This window comes from Symphalangus syndactylus, chromosome 16, assembly GCF_028878055.3.
Source record: "Symphalangus syndactylus isolate Jambi chromosome 16, NHGRI_mSymSyn1-v2.1_pri, whole genome shotgun sequence".
Taxonomy (NCBI): domain Eukaryota; kingdom Metazoa; phylum Chordata; class Mammalia; order Primates; family Hylobatidae; genus Symphalangus; species Symphalangus syndactylus.
In genome coordinates this window covers 67,193,825-67,219,085 of record NC_072438.2, presented here as the reverse complement: position 1 = coordinate 67,219,085, position 25,261 = coordinate 67,193,825, and the positions used below count along the sequence as shown (strand labels likewise).

The window sequence follows — 25,261 nt, the reverse complement described above, 5'->3', positions numbered from 1 at the left end:
CCTGATTTGATCCTACCTACTTTTCTAGTGATCCATGGCTTCATTCAACAGGGAAGTCAATTTAGAAATTAAGATTTGGTACTCTGGATATATTCATTGCTGTTGGGTGTCATTGCTTCTAGCCTCAAAAGACAAAGCTAGGAGGGAGATAAACCAATCCAAAAATTAAAATAAGTAAAAAATTATGAGTTCATTTGGATACATCTAATTCTAATCCAACTTTCTAGCCTTTTCCCGTTCCATATTCGTAATTCACTTCTCCAACAGTGAAGAACGTGGCTTTTAACATCATAATTATATTTACTCATTCGTTCAGTGTTACAGTACATGGAAAGTAGTTTCAGAATTGCTACACCCAAAGCTCTTGTTGTAGGGTGAATTCTAAGATGGGTCCTAAGAGTCCCTGCACTTCTCCTTGAATGTAGTTTTGAACTATGGGCTAGTCACTCCTGTGATTACATTGTATGACACAATGGACTTGAAGAAAGGAAGATTGCCTTCAGTGGATCCAGCCTCATCAGGTGAGCACTTAAAAGCAGTTGGGCTCTTCCTGGCAAAAGGTATTCTAAGTGTAGGAGGGACTTGATGTCAGGGAGATTCTCTGCTGCTTGAAGATGAAATCAGAACTTGTGAATGAATTTGAATATATAGGCAAGGAGATTTCTAAGCAAAATGTTGAAGGTACTGCCTGGTTTCTTCTTGCTTCTTATAGTAAAATATGAGAAAACCAAGGGAAGTTTTGTTAAAAGGGTACCAAGACTAGATGATTTAGTTAATTTTTAGCCTATCGAGATGACAAAGGATGCTAACATACAGCAATAACTTCTGAAAGCATTGTATGGAGAAAGCCAGGGATGTGGCTGTATAATAACTTCAGAAAGATCAAAAGGTGAGAATTATTCAGTCACATTGGACTCTTCCAAGAAATTAAGGGTGTGCCTCACAGATCTTCTTAACCAAACCAGGTGATCTTTAGGAAGCTTAAGAGTATTGCTCCTTAACCAGTTAAACAATAGCTATAGATAAAGAACAGGTTATTTTGCAAAGATTTGTGGGTTTGGCTTTCATCATTACTTAATATGTTTGTTTTTTACAGAACTGCATTAATTTTCTATTGCTCTGTAACAAATTACCAAAAACCAGGGACTTAGGACACCTCCAATTTATTACCTAACAGCTGTTTAGGTCAGAAGTCTGGTGCAATGTGGCTACATTTCTCTGCTGAGGGTCTCACAGACTGAAATCAGGATGTCAGTAAGACTGCACTCTACTAGGTCAGCATTCCTAATGCATTCCTTGCCACGTAGATCCCTCCGTCTTCAAGGTCAGCAAAGGAATATCTTTCTCATGTTGCATCTAATGGAGATTGCATATAGTGTCTAGAAAGCTAAGAGTAGCCCCAGCTGACAGGCAGCAAGCAAATAGGGATCACAGTTCTACAAACACAAGGAACTTGTATTGTGCCAGCAATCAGAATAAACTTGGAAGCAGATTATTTCCCAGAACCTCTAGAAAATAGTACAGTCCTACTAACATCCTGATTTCAGTCTTTGAGATCCTGAGCAGAGAATCTAGCTATGTTGTGCCAGACTTCTGACCTATGCAGCTGTTAGGTAATAAATCGGGGGTGTACTAAGTCCCTAGGTTTTTGGTAATTTATTACAGAGCAATAGAAAACTAATGCAGTTCTGTAAAAACCAAACATATTAAGTAATGATGAAAGTCCTTGAGGAGTTGTTAGGGATTGTGATCAAACAAAGAGCAGGAGTTAGCTTTTGGGTAGGAGGAGGGAATACTTTTTTTTTTTTGAGATGGGGTCTCACTCTGTCGCGCAGTGGCATGATCTCTGCTCACCGCAACCTCTGCCTCCTGGGTTCTAGCAATTCTCCTGCCTCAGCCTTCCAAGTAGCTGGGATTACAGGCGCCCACCACCATGCCTGGCTTATTTTTGTATTTTTATTAGAGACGAGGTTTCATCATGTTGGCCAGGCTGGTCTCAAACTCCTGACCTCAACTGATCCACCAGCCTTGGCCTCCCAAAGTGCTGGGATTACAGGTGTGAGCCACTGTGTCAGGCTGGAGTACTTTTGCATTGGGAATGGAAGGGATAAGAATGAGCTCATATGCAGCTATATTTACAAATGGTAGCCTTACATAGGAAATGAATAATGCCTCCATCTATTAGCAGAGTCATTTCCTAGTTTTGTATTGGGAGATATTGGGATAGGGCCTTCAGTAGAATTGTAAAGACATAGAATAGCTGTTGATGGTTGTGAGAGAAACATTACTGGAAGAATTATGGAAGTATTACGGGCTACAAAATGTAAATTTGTAGAAACAATCATTCTGCATGTTCATATCCTATTATTGAGTCTTATTCAGGAGCCTAGGTATTTGGATGGACTACAGTGACTGTGGGGGAGAACAGGGGGAGGTTATTTTGGAATAAAAGCACTTCGTTGTAGATTCAACAAAAGGACACTCAGGATTATGCTGAGAGAGTGGTTAAAGTTTAGGATATTGAAAATTTAAAAATTCAAAAAACTGCAAGATAGGAGGTTGTGTGGCCAGTAAGTGGAATATCTAGAGCCTAAAACATATTTGGTGATAAATATTTGTGAAATCAGTAAATATTGAGAGTTCAGGATTTTAGAAGCATATTATGACCATTCATGGTAGTGGCAGAATTAGCCATAGTTGGCACTGCTGAAATATCTTGTAACAAGTCATCACAATTGAGTAGGCCAAGGAAGATTGAATTTGTTTTTGAGGTATTCAAATGGATATTAAAATTACTCAGGAATTAGACTTGGACTTTAGAATCCTTGATTTATGCAAGCAAATGACTGAGTGTGTTGGGGTTGGCAAACCATGGTCTTGGGGCAAATCCAGCCACTACCCTGTTTTTGTAAATAAAAGTTTTATTGGAACATAGACACATCCATTAATTTACTATTCCCTGTGGCTCCCTTTGAATTGCAGTGGTAGAGTTGCCTAGTTATAGCAGAGAGCATGTGGCCCACAAAGCCTAAAATGTGATCTGACCCTTTACCAAAATGTGCAAATTCCTGAATTTAAGCTGTGAGTATTCTCCCCAGCAAAATGTATTCACACAAAATTTTTTTGACCATTTCAGGAGATTTGATAATTCCTGAAAGCTGGTGAATGGACTCTAGTTAAGAAGAACTTTTGGATCTGAGTTCCCAGTATATTCCCTACTATTTTCTGCTGCATTTCGTCTCTTCTTGGGGGTAGGCTTTGTTAGCTCAACATGCCAAAGACATGGGTACTTTTATTTTGTGGGTCATGGAGCCCCAAATCATTCAGTAACTACAGATGGCATTGTTACAAAGGGAGCTGTTTTTATAACTCTTGTCATTGGGGCAGCCACAAGAGTACAGACAGATTATCAGCAGTCTCTCTCTCTCTCTGTGTGTGTGTGTGTGTGTGTGTGTGTTTTGAGGAAACCAATGTTGGTCATGGATAATTAATGTCCTCTCTCAAAGTATAGCATATTATGAAAAATAAATAGTTGCTTAATTCTTTCTTCTAGGCTATTTCCAGTTAAGGCTTTTAAATAAAGGAAGAGATATTTTTCAGGAGTGCCTATGTTTAGATAAGACAAGAAGAGAGAAAGAGTAGTTTATTTGATGAAAAAGTGTTTAGTCACTAACTGTTCTTTAATAGGTGTCTCTTTAAAAATTGTTCCACTAATGTTAGCCATGGTACTGAATCTGTTTAGACCCATTTAAGAATCCTTAGTTGAACTTCATTTTGTTATGACTAATTTTGGTCACTGTTTTAACACAAGGGCACTTAACATTCCCATTGCCTTTGTCATGCTCCTGTCTTTACAAATAAGAAACAACATTCACAGTCTTGTAGGTCTTTTCTGTTTAACCTACTATCTGTGTTCTTATTCTGGGTACTTAACAGTAAAGGTGACCACATGTCCTTTTATCCTAATGAGAGGTGAAGCCAGCTAGACTTTCTGGGTCAGGTGGGGACTTGGAGAACTTTTCTGTCTAGCTAAAGGATTGTAAACACCAGTTAGCGCTCTGTGTCTAACTAAAGGTTTGTAAACACACCAGTCAGCACTCTGTAAAAATGGACCAATCAGTGCTCTGTAAAATGGACCAATCAGCAGGATGTGGGCGGGGCCAAATAGGCGAATAAAAGCTGGCCACCCCAGCCAGCTGTGGTCACCCGATAGGGTCCTCTTCCACCTTGTGGAAGCTTTGTTGTTTTGCTCTTCACAATAAATCTTGCTGCTGCTCACTCTGGGTCTGTACTACCTTTATGAGCTGTAACACTCACTGTGAAGGTCTGCAGCTTCACTCCTGAAGTCAGCCAGACCACGAACCCACCGGAAGGAAGAAACTCCAGACACATCTGAACATCTGAAGGAACAAACTCCGGACACACCATCTTTAAGAACTGTAACATTCACCGTGAGGGTCCATGGCTTCATGTTTGAAGTCAGCGAGACCAAGAACCCACCAGAAGGAACCAATTCTGGACACACTAATGTCTTCTGCAATAGGGGTAATTTTCTTTTATTAAAAAATATCCTTTCTATTCCAAGATGATATTTCAACTCAATAAATGTCAGTAAAAGACCTGCTTTCTGGGGTCTGCCTTTAAGACCCGCATGGGTTGAGTGAGTTGTTGGGTTGCTGTTTAGACAAAGTACAAGAATGTACTAAGGATGGAATGTACTAAGGATGGAATTGAGTAGCAGCCATCTGTAGAATTCCCGAGTCTGGGAATGAGGAGAGGAAGCTGGTAAACTAGGAACTGACTGGGAGATAAGCAGGCTATGCATTGGATTAAGAGACTAGGCAGAAATGTCTGTGGAGATGGAGCCTAGTTAAGCAGAGGAGGAGAATGAGAGTGTGGTGTAGTGTACAGGATTGGGGAAGACAAGATAGTTTAGGATGTAAGTCCTCAAAGGCTGGGCATGTCTTGGATTATTGGAATGTTTCTTTTATGGCAAATCATGAACTATTTTCCTTGCTCAGAGGCAGATATCTAATGGGGCAAAAATCAGATCAGATCCCTGTTAACTGCTAGTCACTAGAAATTATTTTCTTTCTTTTCTTTCATTCCCTTTCTTTCCCTTCCTCCCTCTTTCCCTCCCTTCCCCCCCACTCCCTGCCTTCGTCCTCCCTCTATCCTCCTCCATCCTCCCTCCCTCCTCCTCCTTCCCTTTTCCCTTCCTCCTTCCCTCCCTTTTCTCTCCCTTCCCTTCCCTCTTCCCTTCCCTTTTCCCTTCCCTTCCCTTTTCCCTTCCCTTCCCTTTTCCCTTCCCTTCCCTTTTCCCTTCCCTTCCCTTTTCCCTTCCCTTCCCTTCCCTTCCCTTCCCTTCCCTTCCCTTCCCTTCCCTCTTCCCTTCCCTTCCCTCTTCCCTTCCCTTCCCTCTTCCCTTCCCTTCCCTCTTCCCTTCCCTTCCCTCTTCCCTTCCCTTCCCTTCCCTCTTCCCTTCCCTTCCCTCTTCCTTTTCCTTTCCTTCCACATGCAATCTGGCCTTCAGCCCAAATTTGTCTATACTGAGAACTCGGAGGGAATACAATGAGCTGTTTCTTTGCCCTGAAGTTGTTTGCCTTTGATAATAGGTATTTTCTTTTTCTCGTTTTTTAATTAATTTTTTTTTCTTAAGCATAGGCTGACAAATTTCTACTTTCAAAAGAGATTAATGGGACCCTTGGAAATCCTTTGGATTTAAATCATTTTATTTTTCAGTACTTTGGTTGCACAGATTTTTTTTTTTTTTAAGAGAGTCTCACTGTGTCACCCAGGCTAGAGTGCAGTGGTGCAATCTTGGCTCACTGCAATCTCTGCCTCCTGGGTTCAAGTGATTCTCATGCTTCAGCCTCCCGAGTAGCTGGGATTACAAGCGTGCTCCACTAAACCTAGCTAATTTTTGTATTTTTAGTAGAGGTGGGATTTCACCATGTTGTCCAGGCTGGTCTTGAACTCCTGGTCTCCAGTGATCTGCCAGTCTCAGCCTCCCAAAGTCCTGGGATTACAAACATGAGCCACTGCACCCAGCTGGTTGCACAAAATTGAGATGAATTTTACTTCTCTATTCATGGCACTCCATTTGCTTATGAAAATAATTTCATGGCACTCTGATGGTCAGTTCTCAGCTCTGGTAATACTGTAACTCTCAGTAGCAGTTGACACAGCTGATTACAGTTACTTCCTTGAAACAGCTTCTTTACTTGACTTTGAATTTACTGTACTCTCTTGGTTTTCTTCTTACCTCGCTGTATCTTCCTTTTCACTCTTGTTTTTTCACTCCTCCTTTTCTACTCAACCTCTAAATATTGGAATATCCCAGGGCTCAGTGTTGAGCCCTCTTTTGTATTATACTTCTGCCTCTGGATACATGAGTTTAAATATCATGTATAGACACTAATGACATACAAATTTATAGATTTTACTCTGTTTTCTCACCTGCCCAGTATTACCAACTACCTACTTGACAAATTTAGATGTATCTCACCTTAACATGTCAAAAAATAAAATTGTGACTTTTCTTCCTAGACCTATTCCTTCTGCGGTTGTCTTTATCGCAGTAAATGGCATTGCCATTCACCAGTTGAGGAAGCCAAAAACCTATAAGTTAAACTTGACTTCTCCATTTTCCCTCACACCCCACATCTGTACCATTGGCAAAATATGTCTTACCAACAAAACTTTATGAATAAAGCTGTTACAAACATTTGTGTGTAGGTTTCGTATGAACATGTTTTCAAATCAGTAATACCTAGGGGTGTGATTGCTGATCGTGTGGTTAGACTGTATTTAGCTTTATAAGACACTGTGAAACTGTCTTCCAAAGTGGCTAGACCATTTTACATTCCCAACAGAAATGAATGAGAGTTTCTGTTGCTCTGTAGCCTCACTAGCAATTGGTATTTTTAGTTTTTTTTGTAGTTTAGCCATTCAAATAGGTGTTTAGTGGGATCTCATTGTTGTTTTAATTTGCATTCCCCCATGACGAATGATGTTGAGCATCTTTTCATGTTCATCATTCTTTTTTTTTTGAGATGAAGTCTTGCTGTCTCACCCAGGCTGGAGTACAGTGGTGCAGTCTTGGCTCACTGCAACCTCCACTCCCTGGGTTCAAGTGATTCTCCTGCCTCAGCCTCCCAAGTAGCTGGGATTACAGGTGTCCACCACCATGCCTGGCTAATTTTTGTATTTTTAGTAAAGATGGGGTTTCACCATGTTGGCCAGGCTGGTCTTGAACTCCTGACCTCAAGTGATCTGCCCACCTTCGCCTCCCAAAGGGCTGGGATTACAGGTATGGGCCACCACACCTGACCCGTGTTTGTCTTTCTTATATCCTTTTTTAATGAAGTGTCTATATTCAATTTTTTTCTGCTGAGATTGGGGAAGAGAGAAGTGTTTGTTTTGTTAATGTTTGTTTTTCAGTTTTTTTTTAAAAAAAAAATATATATATTCTCAACTTAAGTCCTTTTTTAAATATGTGATTTGGAAACTTTTTTTTCTCTCTCTCTCTCTCTCTCTCTCTCTCTCTCTCTCTCTCTGTCACCCGTGGTGGAGTGTGGTGGTTCTATCTCGGTTCACTGCGGCCTCGCCAGCCTGGGCTCAAACGATCCTCCCACCTCAGCTGGGATTATAGGTGCACATCACCGCTCCTGGCTAATGTTTTGTATTTTTTATAGATACGGGGTTTTGGCATTTTGCTCAGGCTGGTCTTGAACTCCTGGGCTCAAGCGATCCACCTGCCTTGGCCTCGCAGAATGCTGGGATTACAGGCGTGAGCCAGTCTGTGGCTTTTCTGTTCATTCACCTTGTAAAGCAGAAGTTTTTAAAATTTTGACAAATTCTAATTTATCAATTCTTTTCTTTATAGATTGTGATTTAAAAAATATCTTAAAAAATTTCAATAGCTTTTGGGGTACAGATGGTTTTTAGTTACGTGAATGAATTGTACAGTGGTGAAGTGTGAGATTTTAGTGCACCCATAATCTGAGTAGTGTACATTGTATTCAATATGTAGTTTTTTTATCCCTCATTCCCCTCCTTAGGCCTTTCTGAGTTTCCAGTGTACCACTGTATATACCTTTGTGTACCCATAGCTTATCTCCCACTTACAAGTGAGGATATACAGTATTTAGTTTTCCATTCCTGAGTTACCTCACTTAGAATAATGGTCTTCAGCTCCATCCAAGTTGATGCAAAAGACATTTTTTCGTTCTTTTTTATGGCTGGGTATTTTTTCATGGTGTATACATACCATATATTCTTTATTTACTCATCAATTGTTGGGCATTTTGGTTGGTTACATATCTTTGCAATTGTGAATTGTGCTGCAATAAACATATGTGTGCAGGTGTCTTTTTGATATAATGACTTCTTTTCCTTTGGGTAGATATGCAGTAGTGGGATTGTTGGATTGAATGGTAGATTTACTTCTTTGAGAAATATCCGTATTGTTTTCCATAGAGGTTGTACTAATTTACATTCCCACTAGCAGTGTATAAGTGTTCCCTTTTCACCACATGCACACCAACATTTATTGTTTTTTCACTTTTTAATAATGGCCATTGTGGCTGGGCTAAGGTGGTATCTCATTTTGGTTTTAATGTGCATTCCCCTGATGATTAGTGAAGTTGAGCATTTTATCATGTATTTGTTGGCTTTTTTTTTTTTTTTTTTTTTTGAGACAGAGTTTCACCCTTGTTGCCCAGGCTGGAGTGCAATGGCACGATCTCGGCTCACCGCAGCCTCTGCCTCCTGGGTTCAAGCTATTCTCCTGCCTCAGCCTCCCGAGTAGCTGGGATAGAAGCTGGGATTACAGGTGTGCGCCACCACACCTGGCTAATTTTTTGTACTTTTAGTAGAGATAAGGTTTAACTGTGTTGGCCAGGCTGGTCTTGAACTCCTGACCTCAGGTGATCAGCCCACCTTGGCCTCCCAAAGTGCTGGGATTACAGGCGTGAGCCACCACGCCTGGCTTAGGCTGTTTTTATATCTTCTTTTGAGAAGTGTCTTCATGTCATTTGTCCACTTTTTGATGGGATTTTTTTTTTCTTGCGGATTTGTTTGAGTTCCTTGTAGATTCTGGATATTAGTGCTTTGTTGGGCGCATAGTTTGCAAATATTTCTTCCCATTCTGTGGGTTGTCTCTTTACTCTGATGATTATTTCTTTTGTTGTACAGAAGCTTTTAAGTTTAATTAGTTCCCATTTATTTATTTTTGTTTTATTTGCTTTTGGATTCTTAGTCATAAATTCTTTGCCAGTTTCCGGAAAAGTTTTTCCTAGGATTTCTTGTAGAATTTTTATGGGTTCAGGTCTCAGATTTACCTCTTTAATGCAGGGATGTCCAGTCTTTTGGCTTCCTTGGGCCACATAGGAAAAAAAAAGAATTGTTTTGGGACACACATAACATACATTAACATGGTAACTGATGAGCTTAAAAAAAATTGCAAAAAGACCTTGTAGTATTTCAAGAAAGTTTACACATTTGCGTTGGGCCACATTCAAAACCATTCTGGGCCGTGAGTTGGACAAGTTTGCTGTAATCCATGTTGAGTTCATTTTTGTAGGCATACAGTTTTATTCTTCTACTTGTGGCTATCCAGTTTTCCCAGCAGCATGTATTGAATAGGATGTTCTTTCTCCAATTTATGTTTTGGTATGCTTTGTCAAAGATCAGTTGGTTGTAAGTATTTGGCTTTAATCCTGGGTTCTCTATTCTGTTCTATTGGCCTGCATATCTACTTTTATACTGGTACTATGCTGTTTTGGTTGCTGTAGCCTTGTAAATATAATTTAGAGTTAGGTAATGTGATACCTCTTGATTTGTTCTTTTTCTTAGAATTGCTTTGGCTATTCAGGCTCTTTTTTAGTTCCATATGAAGTTTAGGATTGATTCTGTGAAAAATGATGTTGGTATTTTGATAGGAATTGCATTGAATCTGTCGATTGCTTTGGGCAGTATGATCATTTTCATGATATTGATTCTTGCAATTGATGAGCATGGGACGTATTTGCATTTGTTTGTGTCATTTGTGATTTTCAATAGTGTTTTGTAATTCTCCTTGTAGAGATCTTTTACTTCGTTGGTTAAGTATATTGCTAGGTTTTTTTTTTTTTTTTGCTGCTATTGTGAAAGGTATTGATTTGAGAATCAGATCTTGATTTGATTTTCCAATTTGGTTGCCCTTTTTTTTTTTTTACTCTTGCCTGATTGCTCTAGCTAGGACTCCCAGTATTATGATGAATAGAAGTGTGGTAAGAGTGGGCAACTTGGTCTTGTTCCAATTCTTGGGAGAGGTTGGGGATTCTTTCAACTTTTCCCCATTTAGTATAATGTTGGCTGTGGATTTGTCATATATGGCTTTTATTATTTTGAGGTATATTCCTTCTGTGCCTAGTTTGTTGCTTGTTTTTATCATAAAGGGAAGCTGGATTTTATTGGATGTTTTTTTCTGCATCCATTGAGGTAATCATATGGTTTTTGTTTTAAATTCTGTTTATGTGGTGAATTTGCAGTTATTGACTTGCATATTAGGCCATTCTTGCATTGCTGAAAAGAAATACCTGAGACTGGGTAGTTTATAAGAAAAGAAGTTTAATTGGCTTATGGTTCTGCATGCTGTACAGGAAGCATGGCACCAGCATCTGCTTTTGGGGAGGCCTCAGGAAGCTTTTACTCATGGCAGAAGGTGAAGCAGGAGCAGATACTTCACATGGTGGAAGCAGAAGCGAGAGAGAGAGAGAGTGAGGGGGGACTTGTTACACACTTTTAAATGACCAGATCTTGTGAGAACTCACTATCACAAAGACAGCACTAATCCATGAAGGATTCACCCACATGATCCAAACACCTCTCACTAGGCCCCACCGTCAGCACTGAGGATTACAATTCAACAGGAGATTTGGCTGGGGACAAATAAACTATATCACATATATTGAACCATTCCTTCATCCCTTGGATGAAACCCACTTTATCATGGTCAGTTATCTTTTTGATGGGCTGCTGGATTACGTTTGTTAGTGTTTTGTTGATTTTTGCGTGTATGTTCATCAGGGATATTGGTCTGTAGTTTTCTTTTTTTGGTTGCATTTTTTCCTAAGTTTGGTATCAGGGTGATATACAGGCTTCACAGAATGAGTTAGAGAGGATTTCCTCCTTTTTCAATCTTTTCTTTTTTTTTTTTTGACTGTAAGTTCAGGGGTACATGTACAGGATGTGCAGGTTTGTTACATAGGTAAACGTGTTATGGGGGTTGGTTGTACAAATTATTTCATCACTCAGGTAGTAAGCCTAGTACCCACTAGTTGTATTTACTGCTTTTTTCCCTTCTCCCACCCTCCACCTTCTGATAGGCCCCAGTGTGTGTTCTTCTCCTCTATGTCTGCATGTGTTCTCATCATTTAGCTACTGCTTTTAAGTGAGAATACGTGGTATTTGGTCTTTTGTTTCTGTGTTAGTTTTATTTTATTTTATTATTATACTTTAGGTTTTAGGGTACATGTGCACAATGTGCAGGTTTGTTACATATGTATCCATGTGCCATGTTGGTTTGCTGCACCCATTAACTCATGATTTAGCATTAGGTATATCTCCTAATGCTGTCCCTCTCCACTCCCCCGACCCCACAACAGTCCCCGGAGCGTGATGTTTCCCTTCCTGTGTCCATGTGTTCTCATTGTTCAATTCCCACCTATGAGTGAGAACATGCGGTGTTTGGTTTTTTGTCCTTGCGATAGTTTGCTGAGAATGATGTTTTCCAGTTTCATCCATGTCCCTACAAAGGACATGAACTCATCATTTTTTATGGCTGCATAGTATTCCATGGTGTATATGTGCCACATTTTCTTAATCCAGTCTATCGTTGTTGGACATTTGGGTTGGTTCCAAGTCTTTGCTATTGTGAATAGTGCCGCAATAAACATACGTGTGCATGTGTCTTTATAGCAGCATGATTTATAGTCCTTTGGGTATATACCCAGTAATGGGATGGCTGGGTCAAATGGTATTTCTAGTTCTAGATCCCTGAGGAATCGCCACACTGACTTCCACAATGGTTGAACTAGTTTACGGTCCCACCAACAGTGTAAAAGTGTTCCTGTTTCTCCACATCCTCTCCAGCACCTGTTGTTTCCTGACTTTTTAATGATGGCCATTCTAACTGGTGTGAGATGGTATCTCATTGTGGTTTTGATTTGCATTTCTCTGATGGCCAGTGATGATGAGCATTTTTTCATGTGTGTTTTGGCTGCATAAATGTCTTCTTTTGAGAAGTGTCTGTTCACGTCCTTCATCCACTTTTTGATGGGGTTGTTTGTTTTTTTTTCTTGTAAATTTGTTTGAGTTCATTGTAGATTCTGGATATTAGCCCTTTGTCAGATGAGTAGGTTGCAAAAATTTTCTCCCATTCTGTAGGTTGCCTGATCACTCTGATGGTAGTTTCTTTTGCTGTGCAGCAGCTCTTTAGTTTAATTAGATCCCATTTGTCAATTTTGGCTTTTGTTGCCATTGCTTTTGGTGTTTTAGACATGAAGTCCTTGCCCATGCCTATGTCTTGGATGGTATTGCCTAGGTTTTCTTCTAGGATTTTTATGGTTTTAGGTCTAACATGTAAGTCTTTAATCCATCTTGAATTAATTTTTGTAAAAGGTGTAAGGAACGGATCCAGTTTCAGCTTTCTACATATGGCTAGCCAGTTTTCCCAGCACCATTTATTAAATAGGGAATCCTTTCCCCATTGCTTGTTTTTGTCAGGTTTGTCAAAGATCAGATAGTTGTAGATATGCGGCATTATTTCTGAGGGCTCTGTTTTGTTCCATTGATCTATGTCTCTGTTGTGGTACCAGTACCATGCTGTTCTGGTTACTGTAGCCTTGTAGTATAGTTTGAAGTCAGGTAGCATGATGCCTCCAGCTTTGTTCTTTCGGCTTAGGATTGACTTGGCGATGCGGGCTCTTTTTTGGTTCCATATGCACTTTAAAGTAGTTTTTTCCAATTCTATGAAGAAAGTCATTGGTAGCTTGATGGGGATGGCATTGAATCTATAAATTACCTTGGGCAGTATGGCCATTTTCACGATATTGATTCTTTCTACCCATGAGCCTGGAATGTTCTTCCATTTGTTTGTATCCTCTTTTACTTCATTGAGCAGTGGTTTGTAGTTCTCCTTGAAGAGGTCCTTCGCATCCCTTGTAAGTTGGATTCCTAGGTATTTTATTCTCTTTGAAGCAATTGTGAATGGGAGTTCACTCATGATTTGGCTCTCTGTTTGTCTGTGATTGGTGTACAAGAATGCTTGTGATTTGTGTATATTGATTTTGTATCCTGAGACTTTGCTGAAGTTGTTTATCAGCTTAAGGAGATTTTGGGCTGAGACGATGGGGTTTTCTAGATATACAATCATGTCATCTGCAAACAGGGACAATTTGACTTCTTCTTTTCCTAATTGAATACCCTTTATTTCCTTCTCCTGCCTAATTGCCCTGGCCAGAACTTCCAGCACTATGTTGAATAGGAGTGGTGAGAGAGGGCATCCCTGTCTTGTGCCAGTTTTCAGAGGGAATGCTTCCAGTTTTTGCCCATTCAGTATGATATTGGCTGTGGGTTTGTCATAGATAGCTCTTATTATTTTGAGATACGTCCCATCAATACCTAATTTATTGAGAGTTTTTTGCATGAAGCGTTGTTGAATATTGTCAAAGGTCTTTTCTGCATCTATTGAGATAATCATGTGGTTTTTGTCTTTGGTTCTGTTTAGATGCTGGATTATATTTATTGATTTGTGTATGTTGAACCAGCCTTGTATCCCAGGGATGAAGCCCACTTGATCATGGTGGATAAGCTTTTTGATGTGCTGCTGGATTTGGTTTGCCAGTATTTTATTGAGGATTTTTGCATCAATGTTCATCAAGGATATTGATCTGAAATTCTCTTTTTTGGTTATGTCTCTGCCAGGCTTGGTATCAGGACTATGCTGGCCTCATAAAATGTGTTAGGGAGGATTCCCTTTTTTTCTATCGATTGGAATAGTTTCAGAAGGAATGGTACCAGTTCCTCCTTGTACCTCTGGTAGAATTCAGCTGTGAATCCATCAGGTCCTGGCCTCTTTTTGGTTGGTAAGCTATTGATTATTGCCACAATTTCAGTATTGGTCTATTCAGATATTCAACTTCTTCCTGGTTTAGTCTTGGAAGGATGTATTTGTCGAGGGATTTATCCATTTCTTCTAGATTTTCTAGTTTATTTGCGTAGAGGTGTTTGTAGTATTCTCTTATGGTCGATTGTATTTCTGTGAGATCAGTGGTGATATCCACTTTTTCATTTTTTATTGCATCTATTTGATTCTTCTCTCTTTTCTTCTTTATTAGTCTTGCTAGCAGTCTATCAATTTTGTTGATCTTTTCAAAAAACCAGCTCCTGGATTCATGAATTTCTTGAAGGGTTTTTTGTGTCTCTATTTCCTTCAATTCTGCTCTGATTTCAGTTATTTGTAGCCTTCTGCTAGCTTTTGAATGTGTTTGCTTTTGCTTTTCTAGTTCTTTTAATTGTGATGTTAGGGTGTCAATTTTGGATCTTTCCTGCTTTCTCTTGTGGGCATTTAGTGCTATAAATTTCCCTCTACACACTGCTTTGAATGTGTCCCAGAGATTCTGGTATGTTGTGTCTTTGTTCTCGTTGGTTTCAAAGAACATCTTTATTTCTGCCTTCATTTCATTATGTACCCAGTAGTCATTCAGGAGCAAGTTGTTCAGTTTCCATGTAGTTGAGCGGTTTTGAGTGAGTTTCTTAATCCTGAGTTCTAGTTTGATTGCACTGTGGTCTGAGAGACAGTTTGTTATAATTTCTGTTCTTTTACATTTGCTGAGGAGAGCTTTACTTCCAACTACATGGTCAATTTTGGAATAGGTGTGGTGTGGTGCTGAAAAAAATGTATATTCTGTTGACTTGGGGTGGAGAGTTCTGTAGATGTCTATTAGGTCCACTTTGTGCAGACTGAGTTCAATTCTTGGATATCCTTGTTAACTTTCTGTCTCATTGATGTGTCTAATGTTGACAGTAGTGTGTTAAAATCTCCCATTATTATTGTGTGGGAGTTTAAGTCCCTTTGTAGGTCACTCAGGACTTGCTTTATGAATCTGGGTGCTCCTGTGTTGGGTGCATATATATTTAGGATAGTTAGCTCTTCTTGATGAATTGATCCCTTTACCATTATGTAATGGCCTTCTTTGTCTCTTTTGATATTTGTTGGTTTAAAGTCTATTTTATCAGAGACTAGGATTGCAACCCCTGCCTTTCCTTTTTTCCATTTGCTTGGTAGATCTCCCTCCATCCCTTTATTTTGAGTCTATGTGTGTCTCTGCACGTGAGATGGGTTTCCTGAATACAGCACACTGATGGGTCTTGACTCCTTATCCAGTTTGCCAGTCTATGTCTTTTAATTGGAGAATTTAGCCCATTTACATTTAAAGTTAATATTGTTATGTGTGAATGTGATCCTGTCATTATGATGTTAGTTGGTTATTTTGCTCGTTAGTTGATGCAGTTTCTTCCTAGCCTCGATGGTCTTTACAGTTTGGCATGTTTTTGCAGTGGCTGGTACCAGTTGTTCCTTTCCACGTTTAGTGCTTCCTTCAGGAGCTCTTTTAGGTCAGGCCTGGTGTTGACAAAATCACTCAGCATTTGCTTGTCTGCAAAGTATTTTATTTCTCCTTCACTTATGAAGCTTAGTTTGGCTGGATATGAGATTCTGGGTTGAAAATTCTTTTCTTTAAGAATGTTGAATATTGGCCGCCACTCTCTTCTGGCTTGTAGAGTTTCTGCTGAGATACCAGCTGTTAGTCTGATGGTCTTCCCTTTGTGGGTAACCCGACTTTCTCTCTGGCTGCCCTTAACGTTTTCTCCTTCATTTCAACTTTGGTGAATCTGACAATTATGTGTCTTGGAGTTGCTCTTCTCGAGGAGTATCTTTGTGGCTTTCTCTGTATTTCCTGAATCTGAATGTTGGCCTGCCTTGCTAGATTGGGGAAGTTCTCCTGGATAATATCTTGCAGAGTGTTTTCCAGCTTGGTTGCATTCTCCCCGTCATTTTCAGGCACACCAATCAGACGTAGGTTTGGTCTTTTCACATAGTCCCAAATTTCCTAGAGGCTTTGTTCATTTCTTTTTATTCTTTTTTCTCTAAACTTCCCTTCTCGCTTCATTTCATTCATTTCGTCTTTCATCACTGATACCGTTTCTTCCAGTTGATCGCATCGGCTACCAAGGCATCCGCAATCTTCACGTAGTTCTCGAAACTTGGCTTTTAGCTCCAACAGCTTCTTTAAGCCCTTCTCTCCATTAGTTATTCTAGTTATCCATTCGTCTAATTTTTTTTCAAAGTTTTTAACTTCTTTGCTGTTGTTTTGAATTTCCTCCCGTAGCTCAGAGTAGTTTGATCGTCTGAAGCCTTCTTCTCTCAACTCGTCAAAGTCATTCTCCGTCCAGCTTTGTTCCGTTGCTGGTGAGGAACTGCGTTCCTTTGGAGGAGGAGAGGTGCTCTGCTTTTTAGAGTTTCCAGTTTTTCTGCTCTGTTTTTTCCCCATCTTTGTGGTTTTATCTACTTTTGGTCTTTGATGATGGTGATGTACAGATGGGTTTTTGGTGTGGATGTCCTTTCTGTTTGTTAGTTTTCCTTCTACCAGACAGGACCCTCAGCTGCAGGTCTGTTGGAGTTTGCTAGAGGTCCACTCCAGACCCTGTTTGGCTGGGTGTCAGCAGCGGTGGCTGCAGAACAGCGGATTTTCGTGAGACCACAAATTCAGTTGTCTGATAGTTCCTCTGGAAGTTTTGTCTCAGAGGAATACCTGGACCGAGTGAGGTGTCAGTCTGTCCCTACTGGGGGGTGCCTCCCAGTTAGGGTGCTCAGGGGTCAGGGACCCACTTTAGGAGGCAGTCTGTCCGTTCTCAGATCTCCAGCTGCCTGCTGGGAGAACCAGTACTCTCTTCAAAGCTGTCAGACAGGGACATTTAAGTCTGCAGAGGTTCCTGCTGAATTTTTGTTTGTCTGTGCCCTGCCCCCAGAGGTGGAGCCTACAGAGGCAGGCAGGCCTCCTAGAGCTGTGGTGGGCTCCACCCAGTTGGAGCTTCCGGGCTGCTTTGTTTACCTAAGCAAGCCTGGGCAATGGCGGGCACCCCTCTCCCAGCCTCGCTGCCGCCTTGCAGTTTGATCTCAGACTGCTGTGCTAGCAATCAGCGAGACTCTGTGGGCATAGGAACCTCCGAGCCAGGTGTGGGACACAATCTCCTGGTGTGCCGTTTTCCAAGCCCGTTGGAAAAGCGCAGTATTAGGGTGGGACTGACCCGATTTTGCAGGTGCCGTCTGTTACCCCTTTCTTTGACTAGGAAAGGGAACTCCCTGACCCCTTGCGCTTCTCGAGCGAGGCAATGCCTCGCCCTGCTTCAGCTCGCGCACAGCGCACTGCACTGACTGTCCTACACCCACTGTTTGGCACTCCCTAGTGAGATGAATCCGGTACCTCAAACGGAAATGCAGAAATCACCCGTCTTCTGTGTCGCTCCCACTGGGAGCTGTTGACCGGAGCTGTTCCTATTCGGCCATCTTGGCTCCACCCCTCTGTGTTAGTTTTCTAAGGATAATAGCCTCCAGCTCCATCCACATCCCTGCAAAGGACATAATCTCATTCTTTCTTGTGGCTGCATAGTATTCCATGGTGTAGATGTACCACATTCTCTTTCTCAGTCTTTTGGAATAGTTTCAGTAGGATTGGCACCACTTCTTTTTAGAAGGTATGGTAGAATTCTGCTGTGAATCCACCTGGTCCTGAGCGTTTTTTTTTTTTTTTCTTTTTTGGTTGGCTATTTTTTAAATTACTGATGCGTTCTCACTGCTTGCTATTAGTTTGTTCAGGATTTCTATTGCTGATGCAAGCTCTAGGGGTTGTATGCTCCTAGGAATTCAACCATTTCCTCTAGATTTTCTAGTTTGTGTGCATAGAGGTGTTCATAGTAATCTCAAATGATCTTTTGTATTTCTTTGGTGTCAGTTGTAATGTCTTCTGGATTCCGTTTTTGGTGTTGTACATGAGAGCTTTTTACCAAACACAGATTTTCTCTAGTTTTTCTTAGAGTTTTACTGTTTTGGATCCTGCATTCAGGGCTGTCATCCATTTTGCTTTAACTTTTGTATACAGTATGAATAATAGGTTGAGATTATCTTTTTTTGTCATACGATTGATCAGTTATTTCAACATTATTAGTTGGAAAAACTGACCTTTCTTTATTAAATTTCCTTTGCATCTTTGTCAAATATTAAATATCAATAGTTGATGATATTTGAGTGAGTTTGTTTTGGAGCTTTCCCTTGTGTTTTACGGGTATGTGTTTATCCTTTTTCTGATACAGTACCATTCTGTCTTGATTACTGTAGGTTTTTTTTCCCTTTTCAACACTTTATATCGTTTATTAATGCAGTATACATTAGATCTAAAATCTGCAGTTTCTAAGCACACCATGTTTAGCTCTTACAGATCTTCTGCAGTTTTAGGTTATTTCTACAGAGGTACCTTCAAGTGAATGAATAGCATATTCTGTAATTCCTGAAAATATAGTATAGAATGAAATGATTTAAATATAATTTAGAGACATACTGATTATGGAAATAGATTATCTCTCAATACAATACTTTTCTGTCTTGGTAAAAGTAATAAAGCAAAGAAAATAATTCATTTCTGAAGTTACTCTCCTTCACTTGTAAAGTTCCGATCTCTTCCTACTATGCATATGTACCCTGTACTGTTAAGGAAAGCTTTGCATATGTAGATATAGAAGAATAAGCACAAAAATACTAAAGATATGTCATTCTCCTAAAGGAGACAAAAGTGATTTTCAGTGATTCCTTGCCTCATGTTGATGATCCTGTAGAATTGAGAACCCATTTGGACACAACTAGCATCCCTGCTCTTGGGGTAGATACAAGGACACCAGGTCATTGGTAGGGAGGTACAGGCCTTTCCTCTGCTGCTGCAGAGAGATAATGACTCAAAATGGGGCTGAAATTTGTTTTAAAAAAACCCAAAAAATATAAGTAAAAGAATCACAGGTGCTGACTGATTGGTATTACACTTTGGATCAGCCAAATGCCTTTATTTTTACTTTATATATATTTACTGGTGGCTGTAATCAAATGTCTGTTTAAAATTCCTCATTACCCACTGTATGGTTCTACCTGCAATATATTACATTGCCTTTTATCAGGCAACTCTACCATATTCATTCATATTTTATAAGCTTTGATTGCAGTAGATGTGGATTTAATATCGATTTCTAAGCTGGCCTTATGTAAATTATTTGGTACTGGAATTAAATGAATATTAATGATGTACTTTGGTTTTTTGGTTTTGAAGTATCTTCCTATGCTTGTGCTGATTGTATGGGAAAACTAGGCTAATAGTGTAAATAGAATTGCTTGGTCTGGTATTGAGTGGAACTTGCCTCTGGTATTGAGTGGAACCCCCCTACCCCATTCAAAAGGCAGCAATATCTAGTTTCTCTATACCTATTAATGAGTGCTTTTCTGTTAAAAATCAGAATATGGAAAAAAAGTCAATTTTTTCCCTTATGCACCATTGAGAGCAAGCATAATTCTCTCAATGTTTTTTAAAAATTTCCTTACAGTGTTACTTCTTCTAGACAACTGAGTGGGTGGAGAAAGAAAAGTGATAAGAAAAACGTTTTCATCTTGTACATCTTCCTCCAGCCCCTAAAATTCTCATCTGACATTTTGCGACATGTATAGTGGTGTCAGCATCTCTTCAAATATAGCTCCCTTCACGGTGGACCCTCTCAAGCTGGCTTCTTGAAGATCACACCCAGACAGATCACAGTTCTCTAAATCGGTTCCTGCCAGAGTTGCTCCTCTGAGGTTACAGTTCTTCAACTTTGCATTTTTTAAGGTAGCCGCTCTCAGGTTAATTCCTGTCATCTGACTTCCTTCCATATCCACACCTTTCAGATTAGCACCTTCTAAATTGGCTTTAAGACCAGAAGGATCCTCCAAATTACACAGTTTCAGGGATGCTCCTTCTGCATTAGAACAGAGCATCTTGACTCCCTGGAGATTTGCACAGTCAAACACTGATCCAAAGAGATCAGCTCATTCAAGATTTGCACAGTAAAGATTTGCATGTGCAAGATTGCAGCAGCTTAAATTGGCCATTTTGAAGTTAATGTATCGAAGGTCCTAACGAGAAAGATCAGCACCACTGAAGTTCAAACTCGGGCATCACAGTTCTGACTTGGTTGGAGTTGCTAGCAAAAATTGGACAAATTCCTTTTGAGATATTGGTGAATGATCCTCTGGTGGTTGAGAATTCGTTATTGCCATTTCTAGGTGTTCAATCAGTGAGTCAATACCAAAAAATCTTGCTTCTTCTAACACACCCAATAAATTAATGCCATCATTTACAATGAGCTGTCCATGACACAAGTAGTTCAAAATGGGTTCAAAGTACTCAGGACTTGGGTTAATTAAGAAAGTTCCTCTGTGATCTTGCTTATTTCTCCAGATACCTCTGTCCTTAAGCATGTGGGCCAGCATACTGTCAGGTTCTTTATTCACTAAAGTGCTCCGTGTAGTTGTAAAGTACCTCCCTCCAACATTTAATGTTAGCCATTCTATGTGGAATCCTAACAGTCCTTCAGGAGGCTTAGAATCTGTCTGAAGATCAATAAATGGCTCTCCCTCACACACAAAACGTCATCATCCCTGATCAAAGCAATATCATCAATCAGTCCACCTTTCTCATTGTACACACTGGTGGCTTTTATGCCGAGTTTACTGCTGGCCACAGAAAGCAAATCAGATAAGGTTCCGTATACAGCAACCACCTTTCCGTTCTTGGAGCTGCCATTCAGGAACAGGGTCACTCGCCTCATTGTGCTGCCCCCGGTGGGTCCTGAGTGAGCCACCACCCTCCCACTTGGTCCTCCTCCCACCTTTTTCTCTTCCCACCTTTCCCTTCCCTCCACCCACTTGGATTCACCTCCCTTTGCCACCTTCCTGCCCTTGGGGACACACACACACACACACACACACACACACACACACACTCTGTCCCACACCCAGGGCTCGGCCGGTCCTTCTACTACTACAGATTTTAAATATTTCTTACATATTAACAAACTTAAATTTAAATTTGGTAGGGTGTTTTCCAACTTTTTTTTTCTTTTTAAAAATGTTTTTGACTATTCTAATTTCTTTACTTTTTCATGTAAATTTTAGAATCACCCTGTCTATATCTACAAATAATCTTGTTAGAATTATTTTGTGGATACATTCTTTTTGCACATATTTATGGGGTACATGTGATATTTTGTTGTATGCAGAGAATATGTAATCAAGTTCGGTATTTGAGGTATCCATTACCTTGAACATTTATTGTTTCTATGTGCTGAGAAGATTTCTAGTTCTCCCTTCTAGCTATTTTAGAATATGTGAGACATGGTTATTAATTATAGTCACCCTACTGTGCTGTCAAACATGAGAACTTATTCCTTCTAACTGTATGTTTGAACCTATCAACTGATTTCTCTTTATCTTCCCCCCTCCCCTACACTTCTTAGACACTGGTAACTATCATGCTAAGTCTCTACTTCCACAAGATCACCCTGTTGGGATTTTCTTTGGAATTATATTGAGTCTAAAGATAATTTGGAGAATTGATGTTTTCACTATATTGAGGTTTCTGATTCATCAGCATAGTATATCTCCCTACTTATTTAGGCCTTCTGTTTCTTTTGTATACATTTTATAGTATATCAACATAGGGATCCTGATATTAGATTTATACCTAAGCATTTTGTTTTTTTGAGTTATTACAAATAGGACTTTAAAATATTTTTTGGTTTCTGACTGTCATTGGTAGTGCATAGAAATTTTATTGATTTTTTTGAATGTTGTTTTTTTATAGATTCCTTGGGATTTTCTACATAAATGGTCATTGTGTCTTGGAATGAATGTTTTATTTCTCCTTTTATAATCCGAATGCCTTTTTTTTTTTTCTTGCCGTATTGTACTTATTAGGACTTCCAGATTGACATTGAATGTGAATGTGGTGGGGTCAGGTATCTTTGCTTAAAACCTGACATTTAGAGAAAATATTTGGTCTTTTACCATTAAATATGTCGTTAACTGTAGGTTTTTTGTACCTACCTTTTATGGACTGAATGTTTGTGTCCCCCCAAAATTTATATATTGAAGCCATCACCTCCAATATTATATTATAGGAGGTGGGAGCCTTTGGGAGGTAATTAGGTTTAGGTGAGGTCATGAGGGTGGATTCTCTATGATGCGATTAGTGCCCTTCTGAAAAAAAGGAATAGATACCAGAGCCTCCTGTCTCCTGACCATATGAAGATACAGGAGAAAGTGGCCCATCTGCAAGCCAGGAAGAGATCCCTCACCAGCTTCCAGAATTATGAGAAATACATGTATGGTGGTTAAGCCACCCAGTCTATGGTCTTTTGTTATAGCAGCCCTAGCTGACTGAGACAATATGCTTTATCAAGTTGAGTAAGTTCTTTTCTATCACTGATTGGCTGAGAGTTTTTATCATGAATGGATGTTGAGTTTTGTCGAATGCCTTTTCTGAATTTTTATCTTATTATGTTAATGTGGTTAATTACATTGATTTTTGATTGTTAAACCAGACTTGTATTCTTGGAACAAAGCCTTCTTGGTTGCAATGTACTATTCCTTTTAGAAACTAGTTTAATATTTTTTCAAAGGTCTTAGCTTTTATGTTGATGAGGGATGTTGTTTTGTAGCTTTCTTATGTCATATTGTACTTGATTTTGGTATCAGGGTAATGGTAGCTTCATAAAATGAATTTGGAAGTGTACCATCCAATTCTGTTTTGGGGAAACTGTTGTGAAAAAGTGATGTTACGTCTTCCTCAAATGTTTGGTAGAGTTTGCCAGTATAGCCAACTGGGCTGGGGTTTTCTTTTCTGTTTTTGAAAGCTTTTAACTATGAATTCAGTATATTTAGTGGATATTAGGACTGTTCAAGTTCTTCCTTCCTCTAAGTTACCAAATTTATGTGCATAAGGTTATTATAATAGTAATATTTCTTTGGGGTCAGTAGTGATATATCTCCTAATTTTCCCTGAATTGGTTGGTAATTTGTGTCTTCTCTCTCTTTCTCTCCTTTTCTTGTTCTGGCTAAAAGTTTATCAACTTTATTGACTTATTTTCTCCTACTTGCCTTCTTTTTCTAATATTTTAAGATGGATGCTTTAATTATTAATTTGAGACTTTTCTTATTTTCTAATAGAAATGCTCTAAGCATTTCTTTAACTGTGTCCCACAACTTTCAGATGTTATATTTTCATTTTTATTCACTTCACTTGGGATTACCTTTTTGACCCATGGGTTGTTAGTGTGGTGTTTAAATATACAAATATTTGAGACTTTTTTCTTATTGGCTTCTAATTTAATTCTCTTATGATCTAGAAACATACTTTAAAAAAAATTAAAAAAAAAAAAAAAAACAAAAAATTTCTGGCCTCAAGTGATCCTCCCACCTCAGCAGCCTCCCAAAGTACTGGGATTGTAGGCATGAGCCATCACACCCAGCCCTTGGAAACATACTTTGAATAATTTTAATTTTTAAAATATCTGATGAAGTGTGTTTTGTTACTTAGAATATTTTAGTGAATTTTCTGTGTGCACTTGTAAAGAATGTGTACTCACTTGTCAACACTTAGTGCTGCTCTCTAGTCAAAGCCACTGTTGATCTTCGCATGACTCACATTAACATCTTCCCAGTTGGACCTATAAATTCTTTTTTTTTCTCGTTTTTCATCAGGCTTTCCTTCACTGAGCAGCCCTATAGATTCTTTTTTTTTTTAAACAGACTTTCCTTCACTGGGCAACCAGAATATTTTTTAAAAAGTATTTAGTTTCCAGCCTGTGCAGCATAGCAGAAACCACATCTCTACAACAAATAAAAAAACAGCTTCGTGTAGTGGTGCTTGCCTTGTAGTCCCAGCTACTTGGGAGGGTGAGGTGGGAGGATCTCTTGAATTCAGGAGGTTGAGGCTGCCGTGAGCTTTGGTGGTCGCACCACTGCACTTGAGCCTCAGCACCAGAATGAGACCCTCATCTGTAAACAAACACCCCCACCCCCCAAAAAAACCTTAATAAAATTATGTATTTTGGTATAATTTTAAACTTAAAGAATAGCTGTTAAAAGGGGTATAAAGCTTCTTTATAACTTTTTCAGATTTACCAATTGCTAACATTTTGTCTCATTGCTTTATTTTCACCTTACCCCTTCCCATTCCTCCCTCAACTAACACAAACTAACCCACCTTCCTATCCCACCTGTATATACACACTCATATATATATATATGCATATGCATATAAATTACATATATGTGTGTTTAATTTTCAACTTTTGAAAGTAAGTTGTAAACATCATGCTCTTTTATTCCTGAATTCTTCAGTGAGGTTTTCCTAATAACAATACATTTTCATACATAATCATAATTTTCTTTTTTAAGAGACAGGGTCTCGCTTTGATGCCCAGGCTGGATTAGAATCCCTGGGCTCAAGCAATCATTCTGCCTCAGCCTCCCTAGTAGCTGGGACTACCAGGCACAAGTTACCATGCCTGGTGGATAGCCATGAATTTAACATTGATAACATATTATTATCTAAATTACATTCCACATTCATGTTTCATTGATTATCTCAACAATCTCTATAATGATTTTTTTCACCAGTTCCAGGCTCTGATCAGGATCACACATTGTATATAGTCATCATATCTGTTGTCTCCTTTAATTGGGAATGGCTTCTCTGCATTATTTGGTCTTTATTTTTCCTTGACATTTTTTGAGGACTGCAGGTCAGTGATTTGATAAAATATAGAATTTGATTTTACCTCATAGTTTGAATTAGGTTATGCATTTTTAGAAGGACTATGACAGAAATGATATTGTGTCCTCCTTTCTTCATCATACCAGGAAGTATGTGATGTCAGTTTCAGTTTGTCCTTGCATTGGTGATGTTAACCTAGATCACTTGTTTAAGGTGGTGTCTACCAGGTTTTTCCACTATAAAATTACTAAGTAATTTGCAGGGAGATTTTGAGACTTTGTAAATATTCATTTCCAAACTTTTCTCCTCAATTTTAGCATCTATTGATAATTCTTTCCTGAATCAGTTATTACTGTGATGAT

General features: G+C 39.2%; 1 protein-coding gene and 1 pseudogene across 4 annotated transcripts in view; one reads left to right on the top strand and one right to left on the bottom strand.

Annotated features, from left to right (window-relative positions):
• The window catches only part of WDR70 (WD repeat domain 70), a 394,244-nt gene that overhangs the window by 103,548 nt on the left and 265,435 nt on the right, over positions 1-25,261 (top strand). The gene's annotated exons all lie outside the window — the stretch shown is intronic.
• On the bottom strand, positions 19,784-21,232 carry LOC129464893 (BTB/POZ domain-containing protein KCTD9-like; annotated as a pseudogene).